Here is a 27,103-nt window from a genome sequence, read left to right on the forward strand (position 1 = left end):
CATAAAACCTGTATTACGGAGCAATGAAAGAAAGTCATTTGGTCAATGAGTCTTGTTTCGCACGATTTCCAACTTTTGGCCGAGATTACATCGCAAGAGTGAATTATGGCATACAAGATCGCATTACTGCCAAGCATTTTGTGAGCATTTTGGTTGCTCAAGTCCATATCATGGTACAACTTTTGTTGCCCAATGGTGATTCTTTGTCCCAATACGATACTGTTAGCCTTTGTGGTCTATTTTGGGTTGGTTGGTTGATTTTAAGGAGGGGACCAAATAGTGCGGTCATCGGTCCCCTCGAGTTAGGGAAGGATGAGGAAGAAAGTCGGCCGAGCCATTTCAAGGGAACCATTTGCCGGAAGCGATTTAGGGAAAACATGAAACACCTAAATCACGATGGCCAGACGCGTGTTTGAACCGTCGTCCTGCCGAGTGCAAGTCCAGTGTGTTAACCACTGCGCCACCTCGCTCAGTGTCTATTTTGGAGTATTTTGGAGAGAACTTACCGGAACTTCCCACTATTTTGTGAGAAGAATGGTATAATATTCTTCTGAAAATTATACAAGACCTGTATTTATCCGTTCCGAGATGACTGGAAGTTGGTTGGAACGCAACAGTTTTCCCACACGGTATTAGGCATGGTAATGTGTTGTGTTTTTGGTGTTCCCTTATTTTTGTCCACTTCCTATATGTGTGAGTATGCTGCCATTGGCTATCTCGTCTGCTACAATCAACAACCACTGTCTGAGTGAAGTTGTGGCAGCACTTATCCTACATACGCCAGTGCACTCAATGTCATTATTCAATAAGACAACGCCATAATGTATGTAGCTCAAGTTATTCATGCAGTCCCCACGACACAACGGACAACGTAGTTTTCTTAGCCCTTTAAGAGACAATGGTAAATATATATAGGGCTCCAATGGTTTCAAATAGGTTTATAGCTTTGTTTACTTCTACCAACATATTGTATTGGTATTAATACATTCAGAATAGTTTCTCAGGGAAGTATGAATACCATTTTTTACGTTTCTAAGTCGGCAGGCTTGAGACATCAGCCAACAAGTGAGTAATGGTATGAGTATTTACCAATGGCCTTTGAGGCACTCTTCTACGGAGCTGGTTTTGCGTCCAGCCAGCATTTGTCACCCGCGGATTTACTGTTCTGATGTAAATGACGGTACGTTCAATTCACTATAACATTTCCTACACTGTAAAGTATAAAATTACTACGGAACCCGTTTCTAAGCATATTTACAGCCAGTTTTCTTTCGCGTCGCACATGTAAGCAAACAGATTGTAGCTAATTCATTTCCTATTTACATACAATTTTGCTGATTATATACTGTGAAACGTTTCTTCTAATGAAGAATAACTTTGCAGGTAGTATTGTTTCACAAATTATCTTGTAAATGTTAGTCACTGAGGTCAAATAAATTATTTCCGCTGACAGTGCTCCTATAGGATTATGGCTGTAAGTATGCAGCAGTACTCACTTTCGGTTTATCTTTACAGTTAGACATTCATGATTTTTTTTTTTTTCAAGGAGGTAGCATAGATTCACGGCATATTAAGTTCTGGCTGATCGTTTAATGAACTGCTGGGAAGAGTTCGCAAAAGAGCAAGCAGAAGAATCAGAATCAGGAAGAGACTGTTGTAGATGATGTAGCTGCTATTTCTATATTCGAACACTATTACGGTAACTGACAGTAGTCTGGGTAACAGAGTGTCGATGGACTAAGTGGGTGAAGCGTCTAGTGCCGATGCAACAAGTCGGGTGGACTGTTGCCCTGAGCTTGAAGAAGCATTTCATGAACGTCGTGCAACCGATTCTGATACTGACCAAGCTGTAAATATGAATTTATATGCATGGTCTAAAGTTGGTTGTGAACTACAGTCTTTTGGGAAACGTCTTCCTCCAGAAGACATATGTTTACAGACAAGTTGACATTAGCGCAACGCCGGTTAATATTGGCCGGCGGGAAGTAGGGACCACTTGGTGTTTCTCGGGTTTACCGCAAAACAGCGGACTCATACGGTATGTTGAACAAAGTGGGGTTCTCTCTCCACATCTGCTAGAACCTAAGAAATGTAGATGTTGAGTTTGTGTCAGAAACAAATTTTATTTGATTTTGGGAGTCGAAGCTGCTGAACGATGTAATTTTCAGCTTCGATCTATATTTTTAAAGTTCAGGAGTAATATTATCATACATTAATATTTAAGTAGCCTATTGTATCATAATAATGAATTCCCGCGCATTCAAGGCGGTTTCTGTTTCCCCTGTCGTTTAATGTAGAATGTCAATCGGGTGGTATGGCTCATATAAACTACTTTGCTTTTTTGTTTTTAGGGCAAAGTGCCAAATATGAAGAAGAAGACTGACGATGAGGGTCAAGGGGAGTGATCCGAGACTGCAATGAAGCAAACGGTTGAAGAGTTTTGGAAAACGAAATGAGCGAAAGGGCTGCTGCAAGTCGTTTCGATGTTCCTAGAACCACATTGCAAAGGAGATTAAAATCAGTTGTGATAATCGGCAGCCATCTATGATACCAGGGTTTCTCAAACCAACATCTGAATAAAATTACGAAGAAATGCTTGTACGATACATGGCAGATTTAGTTCTGGTCAATACCGCCACGTAAGATTGAGTTTCGAAAGTTTGCTACTGTTTTGGACGGTAAAGATTTCTATTCGTATGAAACCGTTTTGAATAAACACCTAGAATTCTTTCAGAAAATTTCAGTCAACAACTTTACTGCATTGTGTCCAGTTTAGTCGAGACCAAGTTCAATGGATTTCTTGACCAATTCTATATTATCTTGTACTTTCAATATAAAAACAGATTAATTTGTTTGTGAACAACAAGAACACCTTTCTCATTAAAAAAAACTACATATCGTTGTACAGCCCATACAACCCGACATCTTTCTTAACATTTCGAACCGTAAGTCTCATAAAACTTTTTCTTGCAATGTGTCGTTTTGATTGGAATTTATTTTACCCTTGACGCCAAACCAAGTGTTCAAGTATAGTTTTTATGAAGTTATACTTTATTTTGGAATAACAACAAAAGTTTTATACTAAATTTGTCTTAAATGCCCCATACTAACCTCTGTTCTCCTAATAATTTTATGCACAGTTTTCAGACTTTTTCAGGATATATTTTGTGCTCCTGATTCATTGGTATGGATATTTACCACCCCCATAACACATGGTATTGAGCAATGTCATTGGTTACTATTCCTAAAGAGTACAAACTGACATGTATTTCATTGTTATGCTGGATAAAACATTTTGTCACTTATAGGGTTAAGTCTGATCATCAATCAGGTACGTCATCGCTTGGACAGGAACAGGCGTCACAATTTTCCAACTATGTCCTGCACTGACAAATACTACAATCAATGGACTGTAAAATTACTTAAAAGCACTCTAGCCGAAAAATATTACAAAAAATGGTATCGCTCATCTGAGATCACCATAAACACGATGTCTTGCTCTGTAACTTGTGTGGTATTTATAAAATACCTATTTTGTCTCATTAACGTGGATCTACTAATGAAGCTTTTCAGCTATAATTTTCATCAATAAATATCTTATGAGACACAAATTTCTTACTTCACGAGTGACTACGACGCAGTAAAGTGACTTCGCTGTCCCGCAGTACCTACCACCGTAGCACAAATAGATGTAATGTAATGCAGCATATACCGAAAGCTTGTTCGCTAACGGCAGAAACATTGTGTATTGCGAATAAGTCTGCCAGTGACCAGTTCTTTTTGACTCTCCGAACCATGTACAACGGCAGCACGGACGTCGACCGTACGTAGATATAATCGCCGACTTCCTGGTGTCCTTGGCTGCTATGCGCCAGCCGGCCTAGCATAAACAAGGCGCGCTGCTAGGTCGCGCCCTGCACGACCGACTGCAGTGCGTGCACGTCGCCGTCCGTGAAAACTATTTCCGTGTTCGCAAATCGGCCGGCGATCCAACAATGAAGCATCAGTACCGACGTACAGTTTCACACATTTAAAAGCCAAACACAGCTTCAAATAAACAGCAACCTGATACGTCAGTATTTTGAAAAAGGAAAGAATAATTAAAACGAGCATATAGAGAGGGCTGGGGAGAAGGGAGCTGTGTGAAATGCGAGAGAAGAAATAATGCTTGTCTGTTTAATGTCTCGTCAACGACCAGATAATAAAGGACGATACACAAGGTATGACTGAATAAGACGAAAAAAGAAATGGGCCGTGTCCTATCGAAAGGGACCAACTCGGCATTTGTCTTAATCTACGCCAGGACGCCACAAAAAATCTAAACCTAAGTCAGAATGACAGGACGAAGACTTGGATCCCTCTTCTCCCGTATACGACTCAAGAGTCCTAAACCCTCCGTCATCTGTATCAATCAAGTGCGAGAGATATCACTCTACCACAGGCTGCTATCCGAGTGCTATTGCCGTACGGTGCGTAGCAATGAAGCTGCTGAAAAATGTTGGGGAGTATATAAATAGAAAGTGTTCTACAGTGCTTCTAATGAGGTCAAAAATTTTTGTACTGCAATACTCTCGTAATTTTTAATTAATAATTGGACTGCGGGACATCGAGAGGCAAATAATTCCATTATCTGGATCATATGGCCAACTTGAAGCCGATCGTAAAAAAAAAAAAATTAAAAATACCAATAGCATTAAACAACATTAACATACAATTGTGTCCGTGGTGGACTAGCGGTTGGAGCATTAGACTCCGGCTTTGGAGCTCCCGGATTCAATCGCGCATAGGGGCGGCCTTTCTTCCTCGTTCCAGTCTCTCCCGGAAGGCCCTAAGTCCAAACAGCCTGCTATTATTTGAAAATTGAAGTCTTTCCGGGGATAAAAAGAGGCTGAGGCGATGGTGCTATCAAGTGCCGCGCCGACGAAAAGCTGTATTCACCTGAAACCAGGCCAATACATACCCTCTTAACAACAGAAATTTGAGAAGCGTTCAACAAGTACTGCAACACAGTTTTTTTTTGTGAAAGTAGACTTGTTTCATTTATGATTCCAATACACCATATTTTTCCCCACTCCTTTGGATACAAAACCCTATTTTTCAAAATAATCTCCGTTCAATGCGACGGCCTGAAGCCACTTTACTGCGAGAGCGCGTATGCTTGCATGACACCACTCTATTGGTCGACGTCGGAGCCAACGTCTTGCCGCATCAATAATTTCCCTATCATCCACGTACAGCTTCTCGCTGAGTGCATCGTTCATTGGACGAAACAGATGGAAGTCGGAAGGTACGAGGTACGGACTGTATGGTGGATGAGGAAAAACAATCCAACGAAGTTTCGTGAGCTCTTCTCAGGTGCGCAGACATCTGTGAGGCCTTTTCATTGTCATGGAGGAGACGTTCGCGCAGATGGTCCTCGGTTGCTCTTTATGGTCTTCTGTTAGACAGCGAGGAATCTGCCGGATACACACATCTGTGAAACCCAACTGGTGGACGAGTATGTCAGCACTACAACAGACGTCCAGTTGTGCGGCGAGGTGTTTGGTTAAGATCCGATCACACTGAATTAGTGTGTCTGCATGTTCCAACATTGCAGGAATCACAGCTGGGTACGGCCAGCCGGCACGCGGGACATCGAAAACGCTTTGACGACCTTGTGATGATGACTGGCACCTCGACCAACTACTTACCGTGCTTTTGTTCACTGCCAGGTCTCCATAGTCATTCAAGTAAGCGCCTATGAATATCTGCGATGCTCTGGTTTTCCGCCAAAAGAAACTCAATGCTTGGAACGCACCTTCATTACATACGCCAGTTTGAAGGCTTGTGTAGCCACCTGCTGGAACTGATTGAAACTATAGGGGCTGAAGTGAGAATATTCTACGCCCCACAACTGCACTTCTTCACAATATTGGCCGAGAAAAAATGTGTTGCCCTACTTATTGAACGCGCCTGTTAAAATACAGCAGAAATCTTAGAACTGAGATGACTAATCACAAACGTTCGCCAGACTTGATTCGACTAGGATATGTGGTAATTGCACTTAATTTTTTAATTCATAAAGAAAAATAGCAGTATGCTGCCGCCGGCCGCTGTGGCCGAGCAGTTCTAGGTGCTTCAGTCCGGAACCGCGCTGCTGCTACTGTCGCAGGTTCGAATCCTGCCTCGGGCATGGATGTGTGTGATGCCCTTAGATAAGTTAGGTTTACGTAGTTCTAAGTCTAGGGGAGTGATGACCTCAGATGTTAAGTCCCATAGTGCTTAGAGCCATTTGAGCCATTTAGTATACTGCACTTTTTCGGCGTTACTTTACCTGTAAGAAGACACTATTCATGCATTTTTAAATTTAATAGTGCTGTTTCTGAAAAAAAATAAAATATCATCAGTAAACGAATTAACACAACCACGTTTTCGCATAGCTTACTGGTGTGAAAAGCTGCCTGCGCTCTGCAATAATACCAAGAACAAAGCTCTTTGGAGATGACGGTATGAATCATCGAAAGTCGTAGTGGTACAATAAAGAAAAGGCCTGCGAGCAAAATTGTTTTATTTGTATTTGATTTTGCACCTACATTTCCGGAAGCCAGCGCGAGAACAGTAACTGAGGCGGAGCGTAACCATCAGCCACTCCCGCCCGCTACAACCGCCACATGCATTACTTATCATTCGTAAGCAACTATTATTCCAAGATTCGAAGCCATAACTTATTAGACATTCAAGCAATTGAGCCTCTGCAACAAACGAAGCGCCGATTAAAATTAAAAAGTCGAATTGAATCCGGATCTAGATGGCGCGCAGGCGGCAGCTAAGCTTGAGAAACTGCGGGCAGCGAAGAGAAGAGGAAGGAGCAGGCAGTCGCTCCCAAATAGGGCAGCGCGAAGGCCGCGGTGTCTGGCGGAGAGGCCACGCCCGCGGCCGCAGCAGGGCCAACAACCTGCCCATATCACCACGCGCTTTGTTCCACATACGCTGCGAACGCCGCTCGCGTTGCACTGGCTGACGAGCAACGCATCGCAAAAGTGACACTCCATTGCATATTCTTAAATATCTGACAAAGACCGCCAATCTGTCGTACCGTCATCCAACATGGGGGTTACAACATATTTTGCACCCTAACGTATCTAGAACAAACTGTCAACCTTCCTGCCAACCAGCATGCGTACAGAAAACATGCTTAGTTTCGTTCTATTATCTGTTATGGTCCTGTATTTTGTGGAAAGTCTGTGTACTTACCGAGAATACTCTTAGTCCTGAAAGGGATAGGCAGAATCGTCGGTGGTGTCTGTTCGCGAAATTCGCTTAGGCCCTTGTTCAGCTCTTTCGAAATTCTAGTTCACCCACCCCTATACATACATTCCATCATTAAGGGATTTGTTGTTGACAATACTGACTTATTCAATACAAATCATAACATTCATTCAGCTAACACTAAACAAAAGCCGATATGCACTTTGACAATAATTCCTTAGCTTTGCACAAAACGAATTGACAGGTTTCATTTTCAACATGCTTCCACCAGAAATAAAATAAAAAAATAAGTCTTCAAATCTACGTCCATAGGTTTCCATGTGGCATACCCTTTCTCTGCTATACAGGAGTTCCTCGTAGTATTCCAGAATCTTTTGCCTGTAACATATTATTTATTTGAACAATCTCTCTAATTTTTTGTTCGTATCATAAATTTTTAAATTTTTTTGTTTCTGATTTTTCTAATAAACGTTCGGTACACTATGTACTGACTCGTTCCACGACCAAGTAGTTTTGCCTCACATGGTTCCGCGGAATCAAATAAATAAATACGTAAACAAATAAACGCAAAACCCAAACCGCGCTTTTCTCACAAGATGTCTTGAAAGTCAGGGATGAAGGCAAACGCTGTAGTTTTAATTTGCGAAAGATTTCTGGTTCGTTACACAACAAAGCACATCAACGAAAATACAATCATATGGAATGTCAAATGAATTTTGTGACTGGATTAAGGATTTCTTGATATGGAGAATGCATTACAGCGTCATGTATGGTGAATCATTGACAGATGTATGGTGAATCATTGACAGATGTAGAAATAACTTCAAGGTGTGCTTCAGGGAATTCAGTCTGGACCTTTGTTGTTCATGATGTGTACTGAAGATCTGTCAAACAGTAGTAATATTAACCTCAGAATATTTGCAGATGATGCAGGTACTTCCACCAAACACCATCTGTAGAAAATTGCAGAAATATCTAGTCAAATCCTGTTAAAATTTTAATATGGTCCAATCATTGGCAACTGTTTTCAAAAGTTCAGAAATGTAAAATAATGAACTTCAAAAAACACCAAAACGTACTATCCTGTGAATGTAATATCAAAGATTCATAAATCATTCAACTCTCGCGAATACCACGGCGTAACAATCAGTAGTGTTATGGAACAGAATGATCACGCGCACGGCATAAATAAATTTTGCAGCAGAGATTTCAGGTCACTGGTAGGACACTGGAAAAATATAGTCAGTCTACAAAGGAGACTGCTTACAACACATTCAGGGGACCCATTCTATAATGTTGCTCGAGTGTGTGGGACCCACGGGACTAAAAGGGGATACCGAACGCAAACAAAGAAGAGCAGCACGGGTAGCGACAAGTTTGTCTGACCCTGGGCGTAGCGTCACGACAAAGCTGAACTGACAGAATCTTTAAGTTGGACGACGACGACGACAAGTCTATTAGGGCGCTCTGAACCTTGGTAATATGTGCCCCTTCCTGAGTGCAACACGGGCAGTTAGTGAACTGAAGAACGATACCATTCCTCACCAGCTATATTTCCGTGAATCTTTCCAACGGACACACATCAAAGCAAAGTCAACTTTTACGAGTACCAGGATGTCCACTCCTCAGTTTCAGAGTTGCAGGGGGAGACCACACGACCCCGCCTCACATTGTCTATTACGAAACTGTCTATGGTTGACATCGTCCTGACCCTCCACGCTCTTCGTGCAGAAAAATCTACTCTTTCATCCTCCGTGTATGCCAGTAGTGCCTGTGCAAATGCTGTCAAAGCTTGGGGTCCTTTCACACTGCCCGCTTTCATCGTGCAGCAGCTAACACTAAGAGTAATTTATTATGAGAAGGAAAAATAACAAGAACAGCGTGAGTTGGATAGGGTCACACTGATAAATCCCCACATTTCAAAAATATAAGAAACGGAAAACCATGAAAAATCATAAAATTATAACGTGGACGTATTTGACGAATCGCTGACGCTTTAGTGTACTAGTCGAAGGAATTCTCAAAAATTACTAGTTTAGCTCAATATTATCCCATTCCCGATAAAAGCTAAGACAAAACTCGTGACCTGTGCTCTATTTACGATCAGGTGGAGGCGATAGGCACGAAAATATGAAGCTTACTTTGTGTGTAAGATCCATAACCTAAGAGCATCCAGGGGTTAAGAACTGACAATTACTATCTGCTGCCACAAGTAATGCCTACACTTGTCAAGTTACGCCGGCGTTTAACTAGGACCGTGGCTGCGCGGTCAGCCTACAACATGGACTCTGTCATCGTTACCGACTAGTTTTTTTTGTGTCTTATTTGCGTGTTTGTTACAAGAGATTTTAAAACAACAGTTCTGTTGGCACACTCAAGTGCAGGTGCTGACCAACCGTTTCATACGTCTAAACGCCAAATACTAATTTAATTCAGTCACGAACACCGTACAGGATAGTTGTGCAAGTGACGAGATTTTTTACAGTCCAATGGCTCAATAGCTCTTCGCGTTCTTCTAGCCACAATGCCACACGAATATTTTTCATGCTACAAGAATTTGGAGATTGTATCCGCTGTTTAAAGATTGATGAAAGTCTGCCTAACAAAGACTAGAACGTGATCTATTACATAGGGCGGAAAGCAGACGTAATATTAACCCTCTCCTTAAGAAGTCTTAGGTTCCCAGTATTTACCTCAGCGATATAGCTAGTTGGAATTGAACATGTGTAATTTAATACGTATCGTATTTCCTAATCACGCGTTCCAGGTGCATACTGCATTAAATGTGTTCACTGATGAGCTAAAACATTATGACCACTGCCCGTCGCGAAGTTGAATGCCTCCTGGTAGTGTTGCGTGCACATGACGCAGTAAGGAAATTATACAAGCGGAAGAGAGACGAATGGGAAGTTACTGTAGCGAAGATATGGACCGCAAATGCGGAAATCCACTGATGTAAGCGATTTTGACAAAGGGCACATTGTTGTGCTACGGCTGAAAACGTGAATCTCCGAAGCGGAGAAGCTGGTCGCCTTTGGCGAACTACTGTCGTGAGCTCCTATGGAAAGTGATTGAAGGATGGTGAAATAACGAGTATATCTTACGGTATTGGACGACCACGTCTCCTCACAAAACGTAGAAGTCGGACGATCCCTAACTGAATAATCCAGAACTGGCAGCGATTTGTAGCAGATCTGACGGACAAAGTGCAATGCCGGTGCAGACTAGTGTTTTGGAGCACGTCTTTCAAAGGCCATTGATGAACATGGAGCTCCATCGTCAGTTATGACTGCAGTAGGCACAGCATCACTAAGTTCTCACCGTGGATCAACAGAAAAGTGTCACCTGTCGAATGATCGCATTTTTTGTTATATCTGGTCAATGCTTGGGGTCCTTACACGCCGTCATGCAGACGAATGGCTGCACGAAACATGCACCGCGGCACATTGCGCTGCGCTTCCGTGGGATCTGTGGTGGTAATCGAAGGTATCACGACAGCAGGGAACTACGTGGACATTATTGCGGACCACCTGCATCGCTTCATGCGTGAAGTCTCCCACTATGGCGATGATATATTCCAGTAGGATAATTGTCCGTGTTGCAGTGGTTTGAGGGGCGTTACAGTGAACTCACAGTGATGTGTCGGTCAGCAAATATTCCTGGTCGATAGCCACTGGAACACACATCAGCATCCAGCTGCGTGCCCGTAAACCACTATCCCAAAATTTGCTGACCAGTCCGTAGACACCTGCTGCCTCATACTCCTAGAATCCTGTCAAGGACTTGTAGAATCCATGCCAAGCAGAATATCTCTTGTACTGTGTTTGAAAAATGGAACAGCACGCTATTAAACAGTTGGTCATAATGTTTTGACTCATCGGTGTATATCATCTTTACAAGGTATGTATATATTTAACTTAGGTTTTTGTGTATTTTATGTAATCAGAAAAATGCGGGAGATTAAGTGAATGGATCGGATAACTAATGAAGAGGTATTGAACCGAATAGGGGAGAAAATTAAAGAAGGGATCTGATGATACGAGACAGCCTGAGACATCAAGGAGTCGTCAGTTTGGTAATGGAGGGAACTGAGGGGAGGAAGTGCGGAAGGGGGGGGGGGGAGGAAACTATAGAGAGAGACTAGGTTACTAGGTTATGGTAATAATGCAGAGATGAAGTGGCTTGCACTGGACAGACTAGGGTGGAGAGCTGACGACCTCGACCACTTCTACACGTATTCCATTTATTTTATCGAACTTCTTGTAATCACCCCCAGCACGTTTCCACGAAAACATAACAAATTCCCATATGTGTCAGTTGCCTTACAAGCAGTATCACTAAGTTATCGTTTTCGTACATTAGTTGACAGTATATAACATGTTACAGTAATTTCTAGCTTAGTGAAATATCCAATACAGTTGTGAGATCTACAAAAGCATGGATCGCAGTATCAAAAATTGACCCACAAATCGGCTTTTGCTTGTGTCCGACTAACTACACGGCACCTCTAACAATCTTGATATTTGCATCAATGATGTATCTTACAAATATCGCCGTTTCTTTCTCTAGCAACCAAAAACACCACTTCACAAACAAGTGGTCTGCGGTCACAGTTAACAATAATTCAGATGGAACGCATCACTATTTACAATAAGCAAATAAGCAGCTTACCGTCTATAATGAGCACATACTGCCGAGTGCGAAGAGCCATAATGTATGTATAATAAATGTCAATGTCCTTTACTGACACTGGCAAATATAAACAGCTGCATTCTGGTTATTGTTTTTCATTGTAAAAAATTTGGGGTCTAGTGAAGCAGAGGATACAACCCATCGGCTTTGACCAATGACGTCATACATTAGTCATAGATAGTAATGTCTTCACTTCGAGGCATAGATAATAAAACAGTTCTGTGTTCCGGATAAGCGCTATCATTGTACATTAAAATTATTCGCAATGATATTGAGGTAATTTGGAGTATTAGTTTGTTATTGTAGAACAATTTATACTGTCTTATTTTCTTTTATAGGAATGGATTTGTCTGTTTGTGGGTATGTAATTTTCGTTACTGTCTGTTTAGGCGAGCTTCGGTTATTCCTCAATATTTCCATGCACACGGTAAGTTCACTTTTCCATTTGCTTCTTTCACTGTATTTCACTATTTTGACATATTTCACTGTTTTATTCCACAAATATGTGTATTTTCGTGTTGTGAAGTTCGTAATAGAAATTTCTCAGCTGTCATCTTCTTTCGTTTCCCAGCACTAGCATCGGTACGACATTTTCGAATGTGTACTTGCTATATCACAGGCGAAACCCCTGACACCACTGAAATTTGCATCCCGTCCTTCACTTCGCCTTTACGCCGACACTATATATGTCAATTGGCGAGCAAGATACAAATGTTGCGTATAGCTATATAGCTCAAGCAACGAATGGGATACTATTAGCGTCCAAGGCAACAAGAAAACTGTACCCCCTAGCCTTCTTGTCTCCGTGTAGTTCAGTTATGGTACAGGTTGCAAATGTAACTTACATCTATTTCCACCTTTTCGTTACCAGTGTTCATATATAGAGGTCAACGGAAGTCTGGTATACATATATTACATACGTAGGTCCTTCTGTCATCAGTAGTACTGATATGTACGTAAGAAAGGACTGTTAGTAATAGCAGAGACGAAATAAACAACACATCTACAATTTGTATCCCGTGTTCCACTTACCGTTTACTGAAGCGGAGGATACATCGTTCAAGTGAAGAACAGGACAGTAATGCTAGCGAAAAGGAAGAAATCGACTTACGACAAACTCATATTCCGTACTGTACTTAAGCAACACGCTTCGAGTGAGCTTTCAATTTGTATCCGCTGTTTCCTTTACGGTTTAGTGAAGCAGGGGATACATAGTTCAAGTGAACAACAGGACAGCAATGCTAGTTGAAACTAAGAAATCGACGTACGCTGAACTTGTATCCCGTACTGCACTTAAGCGATACAGTTCTATAGAGTTTCGAGATACAACTGACATACATGTAACGCGATGTATTCTTTGCTAGTAATATATTTCATTCATTTCTTTTCATTGTATTTTGCGAAGAAATACTAAGATACAAACACGCGATATCCTTAACGTGAAAATGCGTCTGGCCCTTATATATGTGAAGTACACTTTTTCTCTCTTACATTCCTTTGTTTCTGAACATTCTTCTCAGCTCTTTCATCTTTGTAATACATGCTCTCTGGCCAATTCTGACGTCATTGGTCAAAGCCGACGGGTTGTATCCCCTGCTAAACTAGACCCAAAATTTGGTATTCTGTTTCCGTGTATTTTGTTACGTACAGGAATGTATCTACAACAAAATCCTGTTTCTGAAGATTACTTTAAGCTTCTTTCCAGATGTTCGCTTCACTTGCAAGTAAGAGAACAACTAGGACTGATGGATAAGAATGAGCCGAGACGGCCATGAATTTGACGACGGCGAGTAAGCGGTCTAGGAGCTTGCACACACACACACACACACACACACACACACACACACACAAAGAGACTCTGGGCGAAGATTGCAACAGATAGCCACCGCCAGAGCCTCGATGGGTGGTCCAAGAAGTCAGTCAAGTTCATACAGCTCGAACGGCCTGCTGGGTTTAAATGACTAATCTACTTCAAAGAACCCGACTGCTAGGTCAGCAAGCGGCGCTTTAGAAACCTGCTTTCAAGTGAGAGGAGTTGTACTGAATGATGATGCTGTTTGAAAATCGTGTTTATAGCTTCAAAGCATCCTTCTTGTATAAATGAGAAGAGTAGTGGGCTTCTTAAATTTTGCTGTGCAGTGTATGTACCAGACCTGGAAAATAATAAGTGATCATCTTGTAAGGATAGTGTTTGAAGATTTTAGAGCATGAGGGCGGACCTTCGTCCTTCCAACATCACACTATTTCTGCTTGAATTTGTTAAGGCTAGTTTACAGTATCAGCGACTTAACAGGAACTGCTGTATTAATTGGAGAAATGTATTACCGCTGTTTTGCGACTGTTGATCTAAACATGGCATAACGCTGCTTGAATGCCCACCTAAATTGCGACATATACTCTGTGACGAACGGAAAACACAGTGAATATTAAGAATATTCCTGCTAAAAACCGCACAGGTTTTATTTCATTTCATGTATCACTAATCCTATGTGAATAAAATCTGACGAAACATTCGTAATGATGCTGTACTGACAAAAAATTCGAGTCGCTCTCGTAACATACAAAATCGCTAAAAAGGCACAGCAGATCTGCTTGTGGCGTAAAATTTCAAATATCTGTCGAATTGCAGCAAACTATGTAAAGCAAAGTAGTTCTCGCAACACTCGTCGGAATTTAGGATTATTGTTTTTACCAATAAAATAAACGAGGTATTATTTTATCGACTATAGGCTGATTTTTGAGGAATGTAACTCACGGCCATGCCATCATAATCACCGGGTAGATTACTTTGTTTTACACTTGGAACTGCATTGGCGGGATGCATACAGGACGTGTATTTAGCATCCACCGGTTCGTCCAGGAGGTTAGGCGTCGTTTTGCACAAGTGCTGCAATACTAACGTTAGATGCAGCATCGAGTTGTTATATACATTTCATACATAAATTTAGAGCCTATGTACACTGGCAGTTTGAGTCGTGCGAAGATGCATGCTGGAAAGTCTGTTGATATGACTAGTACTCGCATTAAGCACGAAATTCAAGTTCCGAATCCGGGTACAGGTACTTCGGCGCAGATGAACAAAACAAAATGCAGAATGGGTGCAACTTAAACACACAAACTAGATGTAAATGTGTGTAACTGTTGCAATACACGGTATTTACGTGAAATAAATGCCGTCAATGTAGATGTTGAAGGAAGTCGTAGTCTTGGATTCATAGGAAGAGTGACATTGCCACTGACAAACTAAGCGATGTGTTTGCAAATCCTTACGTTTCCAACCATTATAACACACAACAGTGGTCGATGGTGTGCCCCTCTAACACCTTCACTCCACAAGAGGAACTGAAAGTGATACCGAATACGTGTAGGGAAAGGGAGAAAGGGAGAAAGGGCTCTAAAACGGTAACACGTTTCGGCAGTTCGAGGGAAGTGTTTAAACGAGCGAACACTTACTGAAAGGCCATTACAAAAAAATTTTTAGTCGTCCTTCACTGAGAACTAAGGTAAAGTTCTACAGTTCCTAACACAGGCATTCTAAACGGAAGACAATTATACCACATGATATGTAAAACAATATAAACCATCACTGTCAAACCTCCACTCTTAAGTGAAATGATACTGCTCGGACAATAACTCTCGATAATAGCGTAAACTAATACAATGAATGTGAATCAGCCTTTATAAGTAAAGTAGCTCCCTTCCTTGGTTTTCCGTAGCGCATCGCGCCGACGTTGCGTCAGAAGTTTGCAATCTAAATAACTAGTGGCTTACATACGTAACAGTCTGACGCACAGCTTATTTTGCTGGACACAGTCATCCCAATGTGAACACAAGGAATCTAACCAGGGCGCTCACACAAGAGTCGGCGACATTACTCATTCCGCGTATCTGCTCCCAGGTCTCGCTTGAGTCGAAGCAATTAGAGGCGGGAAAGCACGTTGTGAATATGGTCGATTACGTGATGCGCAAGAGACTGCGAGTAAAAGAGAACCTGGGAGACATTGCACGAACATGTATACCACACATCATACTCGTCTACAAAGCTGTAAGTGGCACTAGGCGGATTTACCTGAGAATATCAATGAGGAATAAACTTTAATTCTACGAATATGTACCTTCCCCCGACGTATACAGCTGATGAAATGCTCTAGGGTGTCGAGACATTTGGCCAGACAGTTACGAGCATGACATTCGTCGAAAGATTGTCTTTCGCTTGCAGAGACGTTTCAGGTAACGTCCATCCCGAAACAAAAACGGTGGTACTACGATGAGGTTATATCATTGCCCGAATGTTCATTTTTCTCCCCTAAGCCCAGTTAAGTAATAAAGTACTTCTTGAGCTGACATTTTAACATCTGAAGATCCGACAACAGAGTCCTCTTACACATAAGCGTAAGTAAATATACTTTCCGTCTCTAAAAATTATATATTAAAATAAAAACACAGTTTTGAAATTAGTCAGGACCAAATTTTTATATTTAGATTCAGTGACGATATGGACATATACTTTCCTTCGTAGTGGGAGTAAATGATGTAACGTAAAGACCGATAAAAGAAGGAAACGATAGAAAGATGTTGCGTCCTATTAGTAAACGTGGAGAATCGTCTCGGATAAGGAAAGCAACCGACCACGTTCTTTTCAAACGAACTATCCAGGCATTCGTCCTAAGCTACTACTAGAACCATTGAAGATCTACGCTAGAAGCGCGCATGGGGACTTGGCCGCGGCACCTCCTCAATGTGAATCCTATGACTAACCCACTTTATCATCGCATTGATTAAGAAAGAAACCATAGGTACTTCGGCATAGGTCAACAAAGTAGTCCGACAGAGGCATGAAATTCTGTTACTTGAAAACAGTCAGCACCGTTGTACATGAGTTGACAGCTTCGGCAGAAAATTACTCTTCACCATAATGTTGCGTAAGTTTAGCAAATTATGTAAGTGAACGCGACAATTATTTGCTACTCCAAGAAAACAGTATCACTACCTGTGAAACCTGGGAACGGCTGCTACTTCGTGGTGATAGAATTGTTCTCGGTAGATAACACAGTTTCGCAGTTGCAAATCAACTGCTCCGCCGTGGAAGGTATGCAACCTGTACTGTAGCTTCACACTGATAACAGAAACCTGCAGCCCAGCCGTCTGTCTTCTGGGAAGCAATCGGTCGTATTTTTTCTCCGGAGCTGAGGAAATAAATTGTCTCATTTATTTTTGAGTGCTTTAGATACAGATTTTGCTCAATAAAACTTCTCCAGAGACAGTGTTTTTGGAATCTTTTAATATGTACAACCATAAAGATAGTTTATCATTTCCATTTGCCTTTCTATCACTCCATTAATATATCACAATTTTTCTTATAGACGTCGGACGCAGAAAACTTTGTACTTCTGTGGTCTGTAGCTTAGATACAAATTTCTCTAGAACCTTGCAGTTAAAAAGAAAGAAACGCAGCGCTTAAACCGGCCTTATTCCGTCCATGGTCTACTGTTTTTCTTTTAAACTAAGGTTTTTTAGCACGCAAGACAGAACATGGGATTTACCAACGTCATTCACATATTTGTTATTAAAATACACCACGCCTTTTGAAGATATGTGCTCTTCTCTCCAGGGAAAAGGCAGAAAGACTAGAGTTTAAAGCCCCGTCGACAACGAGGTCATTAGGGACGGATCAGCAGCTCAGATTGGGAAAGGAGAAGCAATGAAATCGGATAGGTCCGTTTTCAATTAATCATCCTGGCATATACCTTAAGCAATTCAGGGAAATCATGGAAAACTTTTAGACTGCTTATGATCGCCACTACTACAGCATGTAACTTTTGTATCTATGTGCATCACGATGTCCCAAAATATCTGATGATGACAATGTCCGAAACGCGTAATACTGGAATAATAAAATCAGATTGCATCCAGTCAATGACTTTTTCCTCAGCGACCTATTCAGCATTTTGCAGCCAGTTTCATATGTTCCCATAATATGCTACGACTGTATGTTCATTTACGGAATCAGAGGTTCCCAAAGGGTGATACACCAGGAAATATAAGGTGGTATGCGTACAAGTAAACAAAACACGTACTGGTACAGGTAAAATTATTCTCTTAGGTTACGTTATTCTTAAAGTAAAACGATAATGAGAAAACTGTCAGCTAAAACAGCAACTTTATAATATTACAGAAAATTGATTTACCGCTGAACATTTGTTTCGGACTGTACGCAGGGCAAAGGAAGGTCGGATTGTACCGTCCCCCTCCCTTCATTAGTCAGCGCTGGCTTGACCGGGAATGGTTGATCTTGTTTTGACGTTGGCGATAACTTAATAGGGTCTTGTTGATGGCTATTTAAAAGTGTTCGTGCCTCTTTGCAATTTCTGCCAACCTACGCGGTGTACCAATGTGTGGTGCTGCAGTAGTCATTACGCGGTGAAGTGTTAATTGTTGTTATTGTCGCTTTGTTGGGCGTTACGTTAACTGAGCGTGTGATACGATGAAAGCTTGAGTTGGACCGCTGGGGCAGTCGTCGGTACTCTCTGCATCCCCTCCCCCCACCCCACCACCACCCCCGGACTCGTTAAAGAGAGAACTAGCTACAATGGCACGCCCAAATGGTACGCAGTGACAAAAATTCTGGGAACCCCTGCTCTGAATGAATAAGTTTGGTTATGCAATGACAGAACTTAGCATGTTACATATAATCCAATAACAGGAAATCATAGAAAGATTTACGCATCTCTAGGAATATGCAACTTTCAGGTTCACAGTCTAAACTATGTTATAAATATTATACTGACCTCGTGACAGTATAGTTTGAGCAAGATGTGGAATTTCAATCCTCCTCTTTCTTCTACTTCTACTACTACTATTACACGTACAATAACATCTATGATTACCCTGCCATTAACAATTACATGCCTGGCAGAGATTTCATCGAACCACTTTAAAGATATTTCTCGACCGTTCCCTCTCGAACAGCATGCTGAAAAACGAATATTTAAATCTTTCTGTGCAAACTTTGATTTCGCTCATTTTATTACAGTAATTATTGCTCCCTATGTAGTTGAGCACCAATAAAATATGTATGCATTCGCAGGAGAAAGTTAATGATTCAAATTTCGTAAAAAGATCCTATTGTAACGAAAAACGCCTTTGTTGTAATGATTGCCACCCCAACTCGCGTATCATATCCCTGACACACTCTCCCCTATTTCGGGATAATGCAAACGACCTGCCCTTCTTTGAACTTTTTCGATCTGATACAGAGCCCCCACCGCACAGCAATATTGCATCAGAGGACGAACAAGCGTAGTGTAGGTAATCTCTTCAGTAGACGTGTTCTGCCAATAAATCTGAGTCTGGTTAGCTTCCACCACAACATTATATCTATGTGATCGTTCCTGGTTAAGTTACTAGTAACTGTAATCCTTAAGTATTTAATTATTATATTCACAGCTTTTAGATTTGTGTGATTTATAGTGTACCCGAAATATAGCGGATTCCTTTTAGTATTCATGTGACTTCATTGTTCTATGCAGTCCGTTACGGTATCTGCGACTTGATGGGAGCGTTTGATCTTACTATCTTCCTTCAGTCAACCCAATTGTCTTCGTCCACTTGCGTGAAGTGTTCGTATCATTTTAGGAGTACGAGTGTAGTCGATTCTGAATAATTTACTTATTTTATTCCATAACCACAATAAGATCCCATGTATTTCATACTTCACATTTATAATTCTATATTCCTATATTTGTTTTCCTGTTGTTTACCTAAAAATCATCATCAGTATTTACATTTACCTTCTCTTAAAACGTAAACAGAATGACGGTAAACAGCTTAATAAAATCACGAACACTATTGGTTATGATAAAAGGGATGTAAAGCGCATCGATCCTCTGACTCTGTAGCAATGTGTGTGGTAGTGAAATTTCGAATTGATTACAGCTGTGCTCCGAAAGGTTACTCAAAAGAAGGAGGAAAATATATAGCGGACAGAAACTGAGTCGAGCTGTGAGGTATTTCTGTATAGCTCTGTTGGTAAGAGCACTGTCCGAGAAAGGTAAAGTTCTCTGAACTGGTGAGTCCATTTTCGAACAACCTGAACATCTTTCCCAGATGTCGCGAACAGTCAGCTAACTTGTGCTCGCTCCCCTGATTCCAGCCACACTGAAAGTGCCTGCTTTGATGATCTGCTGGAAATATCAGCTTTTGTGTCAAACATTACCGTTAAGCCCGGTCCACACGCAACGATCTGTCTGCGCAGACATCGGCGCAGATATTTGTACATGCAAAAGATCGCTGCAAATGTGGTGTCTTCACACGACACAAACCCCAATCTACTACTCGCCCGCCATCTGTCGGTATAGAAAAGAAATATCAGTGGCAAACGACTACGCTCCCCGTAAACGTCAAAAATTTAATTCAATTATTTTGAAATATAGAAATGGAGGAAGTTCTGTTGTGGTCTGTGTTTGCAACTTGTGTTGCAAAAAACATCCAGACCAACCGCAGGAAACAGAGAAAGCGGTCAAAATGGTTTAGACAGTGGCTGCTAAAGCGAAAGCAGTTTTCTCACGTAAATTTACTACGACAGTTGCAGGGCGAACCTAACGACTGGCGAAATTATTTGCGGATGGATGTCGAAACTTATAATTATCTTTTAAAGCTTGTAACCCCTCATATTATGAGAAAAAATACTTGTATAGAGAATGGCAATTTCTCCTCATGAACGGCTGGCGGTAACATTAAGATTCCTAGCAACAGGAAGGAGCTACAAGGATTTGGAATTTTCAACTGCAATATCGAAACAAGAGTTGAGTGAAATAATACCCGCAATTTTTCAATTAGAGCATTGTATGCTGCTGTCTTTTTGTCTCTGTCACTATATTCTTTACTTTAATCTTCCACAAACATAGGTGGTTTCTATATATTTCAATGAATTCACTTACAAACTCTCGAGAACACTGACGAGTATCAGCCATTTTAATGCCCTGTGCGCACAAATACAAACACTAGACTGACCAAACAGCTATTTCGCGCCACATTTGCGGCGATCTCCTGTCCACACGCTCCAACTCGTCTGCGCAGATGTGGTTTGAACCCACAGATTTGAGAGGTTTCACTCAAACCTCCAACTCCAACATCCAGGTTTGCACACACCTCAGGTTGGAGCAAATCTTCTGTCCACACGCAACGATCTGTCTGCGCAGATGTGATGTGCGCAGACAGATCGTTGCGTGTGGACAGGCCTTTAGTGGCTTGGTGCTGGAGATCATCATTTCAATTTTTTACAAATTCGCAGCGCAACCAAAATCGTATTTGTATCAGCATAAAGTGAGGCAATTGCAGAAATTCCTCAAGCTAAGCTTTCAGCAAGTGTTAAAAATCTATTTTCCTTCTACTGGCTTTCTGGCTGGGCAGCAAAGTGATGCTATGAGTTGAATCAAGCGCCTTTTCTGGTTGCGTGTCAGTAGACTGCGGGGCTTGTAAACGTCGATAGAGACGGTGGAAAAACACCAGACACAGCGATATGATCGTGGTGAATATCCTTTATAAAATTCTTTTATAGCAACGCAGAAGCAGGGGTGTAGTTGCTTCTGTTCAATCGCCCTTAAAAATTTCGGTGAGATGGCGTATCGTGTACAGTGAGATAATTTTTTAACTGTTCATTTAAATCAATGCAAGTCCATTCAACGCTGATGTGCGATTCCCTAAACTCTTACGCCCAAATGGTAAACGTGATAAAGGGATCTAAGCGAACTACTTTGAGATAGTGATTTCTTACCGTATCTCATCCATCTGAAGAGGATTATGATTGGCACAAAGGACAGTTGCAAGAACAATCTTTCATCAGACCCCTGACCGCTGCTCGATGAATCTACAAACACCAATTTCCACAAAACAGACATCTACCGACTTAAAAGAAATTTCTCGCCGCCGATGGGTACCTGGGTGACAATGGATCTGAAATCAACAAAAGGTTATTACAGGGCGAACTATGCTCACATCAGAACTACAGAAGATTATCTTAGATCATCAATAACAAGCACCGTCATACTGTTTGTGCTGTGCGCGTGTGAAAGCATGGAACGTAGTGTACCCTACGGACAGCTTAGGAAGATAAACCTGTGTTTCTATTTGTTATTCCATGTCGTCCCTAACTCCTCGTAGCATTTCGTTTGAACTCTCATTTCGAAAACCTAATTTGGGTGCGTGCATAACCTATTTCGTTTTGTCTAAAAGGTTGAAGGGCACACGGCAGCCTATATTTTTTGCGACGTTAATGTCTACTTTTCCTTATGTCTACGAACTGCACTCAGGGATAAATGAAGTTTGGCAAATTTTACTAGACAAATGGTATATTCTTCTTGCTTAACGCTACTGCATGTTAGACGGACTGCGTAAAATAACATAATGCATTTGTTGTAACGTCAGTTACATTTATTCAATTAATAATACAATGTAAAGAACATTCGTTGTATTTCTGAGTTATATGAAGCAGAATTTTGACCAAATTGGAGTGTAAACGCAGCTGCCTAGACGCAACTGAACTCCGTCCAGCTCTGACGTCACTCGCTGGCAAGAAGTACAGCGAAATACACTCCTGGAAATGGAAAAAAGAACACATTGACACCGGTGTGTCAGACCCACCATATTTGCTCCGGACACTGCGAGAGGGCTGTACAAGCAATGATCACACGCACGGCACAGCGGACACACCAGGAACCGCGGTGTTGGCCGTCGAATGGCGCTAGCTGCGCAGCATTTGTGCACCGCCGCCGTCAGTGTCAGCCAGTTTGCCGTGGCATACGGAGCTCCATCGCAGTCTTTAACACTGGTAGCATGCCGCGACAGCGTGGACGTGAACCGTATGTGCAGTTGACGGACTTTGAACGAGGGCGTATAGTGGGCATGCGGGAGGCCGGGTGGACGTACCGCCGAATTGCCCAACACGTGGGGCGTGAGGTCTCCACAGTACATCGATGTTGTCGCCAGTGGTCGGCGGAAGGTGCACGTGCCCGTCGACCTGGGACCGGACCGCAGCGATGCACGGATGCACGCCAAGACCGTAGGATCCTACGCAGTGCCGTAGGGGACCGCACCGCCACTTCCCAGCAAAATAGGGACACTGTTGCTCCTGGGGTATCGGCGAGGACCATTCGCAACCGTCTCCATGAAGCTGGGCTACGGTCCCGCACACCGTTAGGCCGTCTTCCGCTCACGCCCCAACATCGTGCAGCCCGCCTCCAGTGGTGTCGCGACAGGCGTGAATGGAGGGACGAATGGAGACGTGTCGTCTTCAGCGATGAGAGTCGCTTCTGCCTTGGTGCCAATGATGGTCGTATGCGTGTTTGGCGCCGTGCAGGTGAGCGCCACAATCAGGACTGCATACGACCGAGGCACACAGGGCCAACACCCGGCATCATGGTGTGGGGAGCGATCTCCTACACTGGCCGTACACCACTGGTGATCGTCGAGGGGACACTGAATAGTGCACGGTACATCCAAACCGTCATCGAACCCATCGTTCTACCATTCCTAGACCGGCAAGGGAACTTGCTGTTCCAACAGGACAATGCACGTCCGCATGTATCCCGTGCCACCCAACGTGCTCTAGAAGGTGTAAGTCAACTACCCTGGCCAGCAAGATCTCCGGATCTGTCCCCCATTGAGCATGTTTCGGACTGGATGAAGCGTCGTCTCACGCGGTCTGCACGTCCAGCACGAACGCTGGTCCAACTGAGGCGCCAGGTGGAAATGGCATGGCAAGCCGTTCCACAGGACTACATCCAGCATCTCTACGATCGTCTCCATGGGAGAATAGCAGCCTGCATTGCTGCGAAAGGTGGATATACACTGTACTAGTGCCGACATTGTGCATGCTCTGTTGCCTGTGTCTATGTGCCTGTGGTTCTGTCAGTGTGATCATGTGATGTATCTGACCCCAGGAATGTGTCAATAAAGTTTCCCCTTCCTGGGACAATGAATTCACGGTGTTCTTATTTCAATTTCCAGGAGTGTACATTCCGCTTGCCGTTATAAAACGTGCAGCCGTCAGACAGTGTAATACACCGAAGACAGAATACACTGTATAGGAATAGACTAAATTTTGTATAACTTAAATGCCTGAAAATTGTACCAAAGGGACCGCATTCCATCCAAGGAAGAATTTAAGAAATTTAAAAACATTACATGGCGTAACTGTGTGTCACTACGGCAATACGGCTAGGCTGTACAAACGTGCAAGAATTTATGTCACATATCGATGTAAGTCTTGAAAGTATTTCCGTCGTTGCAACTACAAAAATGGGTGATTTTTTTCACCAGATGCGTTTCGCTTTACTGAGGAAAAGTATCATCAGTGATCTGTAATTATGTTATTTACATTTCGATTTGATTTTAGATCGAAAAACAGTTCGTTAAGAATTAGTTGACTTGTACTTACAGAGATTTTCGGTTGATTTCTCGCTTACAACGGGAAATGCCGTACAACTTATTCTTAACGTGCAGTTTTTCGATCTAAAAGTAAATCGAAATGTAAATAATTTAACTACCGACACTGCCAAGCGACCACAGGAGAAGAACTAATCCTATTTACTTCGCCAACAACACAGGACAACGCACCACAACTTCAAAACTATGACAAGTTGTATATTGTGTAGCAGAACTGCTACCAAAATAAATTGACAATAACATCATGTAAGTTAAAAATAAAAATTGAACCCACTAACGATAGCGCAAAAGTGCTGAAACATGTGTGGGTGGAAAAAAATGTGTCTTGCAAACGGCCGAACTTCTCATCCCACTTTCGTAGCAAGCACGGACACAACAAGAAGAACTGCACCGCAAGATGATTACTTTTTAGAATCAAATTTACGTCAAGGCCCAAATTTTTGTTTGTATTGGAATTTTTATCCTTTAGAGCTTATGTCTGGATTTCATTTTATACTCGCGCTGGTTTATGAAAACATACCATAATTTCCAAGGTTAATCTTGTATTTAGACTCCGTCATTTTGTGTAAAAGTAAAAAAAAATAATAATCAGTACCTGCTAATACTGTCGGTATTGACGCTTTTATCCCGATATTATCAGCCATCGATACAATCAATGAATACCCACTCCAGTTGCTAAAATTTTCTTCATTTTAGTCCGGAACCGGTTTCGGCTGCACCATGTTGTTCTTTACTTCAACCTCAGCACAATTTTCAGTTCCACTAGAAAACGGTTTCAATACAAAAGTCGAAACCTGCCGTGAACTACAATAAAGAGCATTTCATCACGTGGATCGGCTACTCATCGATTCAGTACACAGTTGTGGAGCGGCAGCGTTCTCCAAGCTAATAACCGATACAACTTTCGAAGTTGGTACCGAAATCAAATATCGCATCGAATTTGGTACTGAATCGTTCCCGTCACGAGATGACCGCACTCAGAGAGGTGAGGGGCACGTTTAAAAAAAACAGTTGTGCGAATGCACGACACCAGTAACGAAGTCCTAGCGGCAATCATCAAAAGTCCTCTTCGTCTGTGTGCTAAATGGGCGTTATTGATAGATTAGCCCGTACCATCGGAGCTTACCGACTTGCCTACAAACTTCCGCGACTCCTCCAGGCGCGCGGCTAGTATTAATTCAGCGACCAGCGTTGAGCATTTGCTGTAAAATAGACGGAAACTACGTTAATCTTTCGGAATTTTAACTTCTGCACTACACTGGCCAGTTACAATTCCAGGGACCGCAGCAAGCAAGCAGTGAAGCAGGTCACGCTCTGAATCGGACAGCAAACAGCGTGGTCGATGGCGGATGAGCAGGACGGGATGGTGGTGGTAGTGGTGAGAGCTAGACAAAAGCAACTGGGCTATTGATCTGCGTGCAGTTTTGCAGCACAGCAGTGAGTCATCCCGCACAGGGCGGCCCGCCGAGATAGCCGCCTCCGTGCTCTCGCTTATCTCTGATACGCGCCCTGTCCGCACTAGATTAGCTCTTGCGGCACTCCGTTGGCATAAATTATGAGTCGCGCAGCCACCGCCAGTACCCTTAGCGACCACAGCACTTCAGCAAACTGTCAGCACACACACTGAGGTGACGAAAGTCATGGGATAGCGATATCCACATACACAGATGGCGGTAGTTTCGCGCACACAAGGTATAAAAGGGCAGTGCAGTGGCGGAGCTGTCATTCGTAACCAAGTAATTCCCGTGAAAAGGTTTCCGACGTGATTATGGCCGCACGACGAGAATTAGCAGACTTTGAATGCGCAATTGTACTTCGAGCTACGCGCATGGGACATTCAATTTCGAAAATCGTTAGAGAGTTCAATATTCCGAGATTCACAGTATCAAGAGAGTGCCTTCAATACCAAATTTCAGGCACCACCTCTCACCACGGACAACACAGTGGCCGACGGCCTTCATCTAACGACCGAGAACAGCGGCATTTGCGTTGAGTTGTCAGCGCTAATAGACAAGCAACACTGTGTGAAATAACTGCGGAAATGAATGTGGAGCGTTCGACGAACGTATCTGTTTGGACAGTGCGGCGAAATTTGGCGTTAATAGGCTACAACAGCAGACGACCAACGCGAGTGACTTTCCTAACAGCACGACATCGCCTGCAGCTCTTCTCCCGGGCTCGGACTATGTCAGTTGGACCACAGACGACTGGAAAACCGTCGCCTGGTCAGATGAGTCCCGATTTCAGTACGTGAAAGCTGATGGTATGGTTAGAGTGTGGTGTCGACCCCACGAAGCTATGGACCTGTCCTGTCAACAACGCACCGTGCAAGCTGGTGGTGGCTCCATAATAGTGTGGGCTCTGTTTACATGACATGGACTGCGTCCTCTGGTCCAACTGAACCGATCTTTGACTGGAAGTGGTTATGTTCGGATATATGGAGTCATTCATGGACTTCATGTTCCCAAACAACGATGTCATGTCACCGGACCACAATTGTTCGCGACTGGTTTGAAGAACAATCTGGACAAATCGAGCGAATGATTTAGCAACCCAGATCGCTCGACATGAATCCCATCGAACATTCATGAGCCGTAATCGAGAGGTCAGTTCGTGCACAACATCCGGCACCGGCAACACTTTCACAATTACCGACGGCTATTGAGACAGCATGCCTCAGTATTTTTCCAGGGGACTTGCAACGACTTGTGAAGTCCAT

At 42.6% G+C, this 27,103-nt stretch overlaps 1 protein-coding gene across 2 annotated transcripts in view; it reads right to left on the reverse strand.

Annotated features, from left to right (window-relative positions):
* Positions 1-27,103, reverse strand: part of LOC126188985 (F-actin-monooxygenase Mical) — a 550,752-nt gene that overhangs the window by 466,341 nt on the left and 57,308 nt on the right. The gene's annotated exons all lie outside the window — the stretch shown is intronic.

Source organism: Schistocerca cancellata, chromosome 5 (genome assembly GCF_023864275.1).
Source record: "Schistocerca cancellata isolate TAMUIC-IGC-003103 chromosome 5, iqSchCanc2.1, whole genome shotgun sequence".
NCBI classification, from domain to species: Eukaryota; Metazoa; Arthropoda; class Insecta; order Orthoptera; family Acrididae; genus Schistocerca; species Schistocerca cancellata.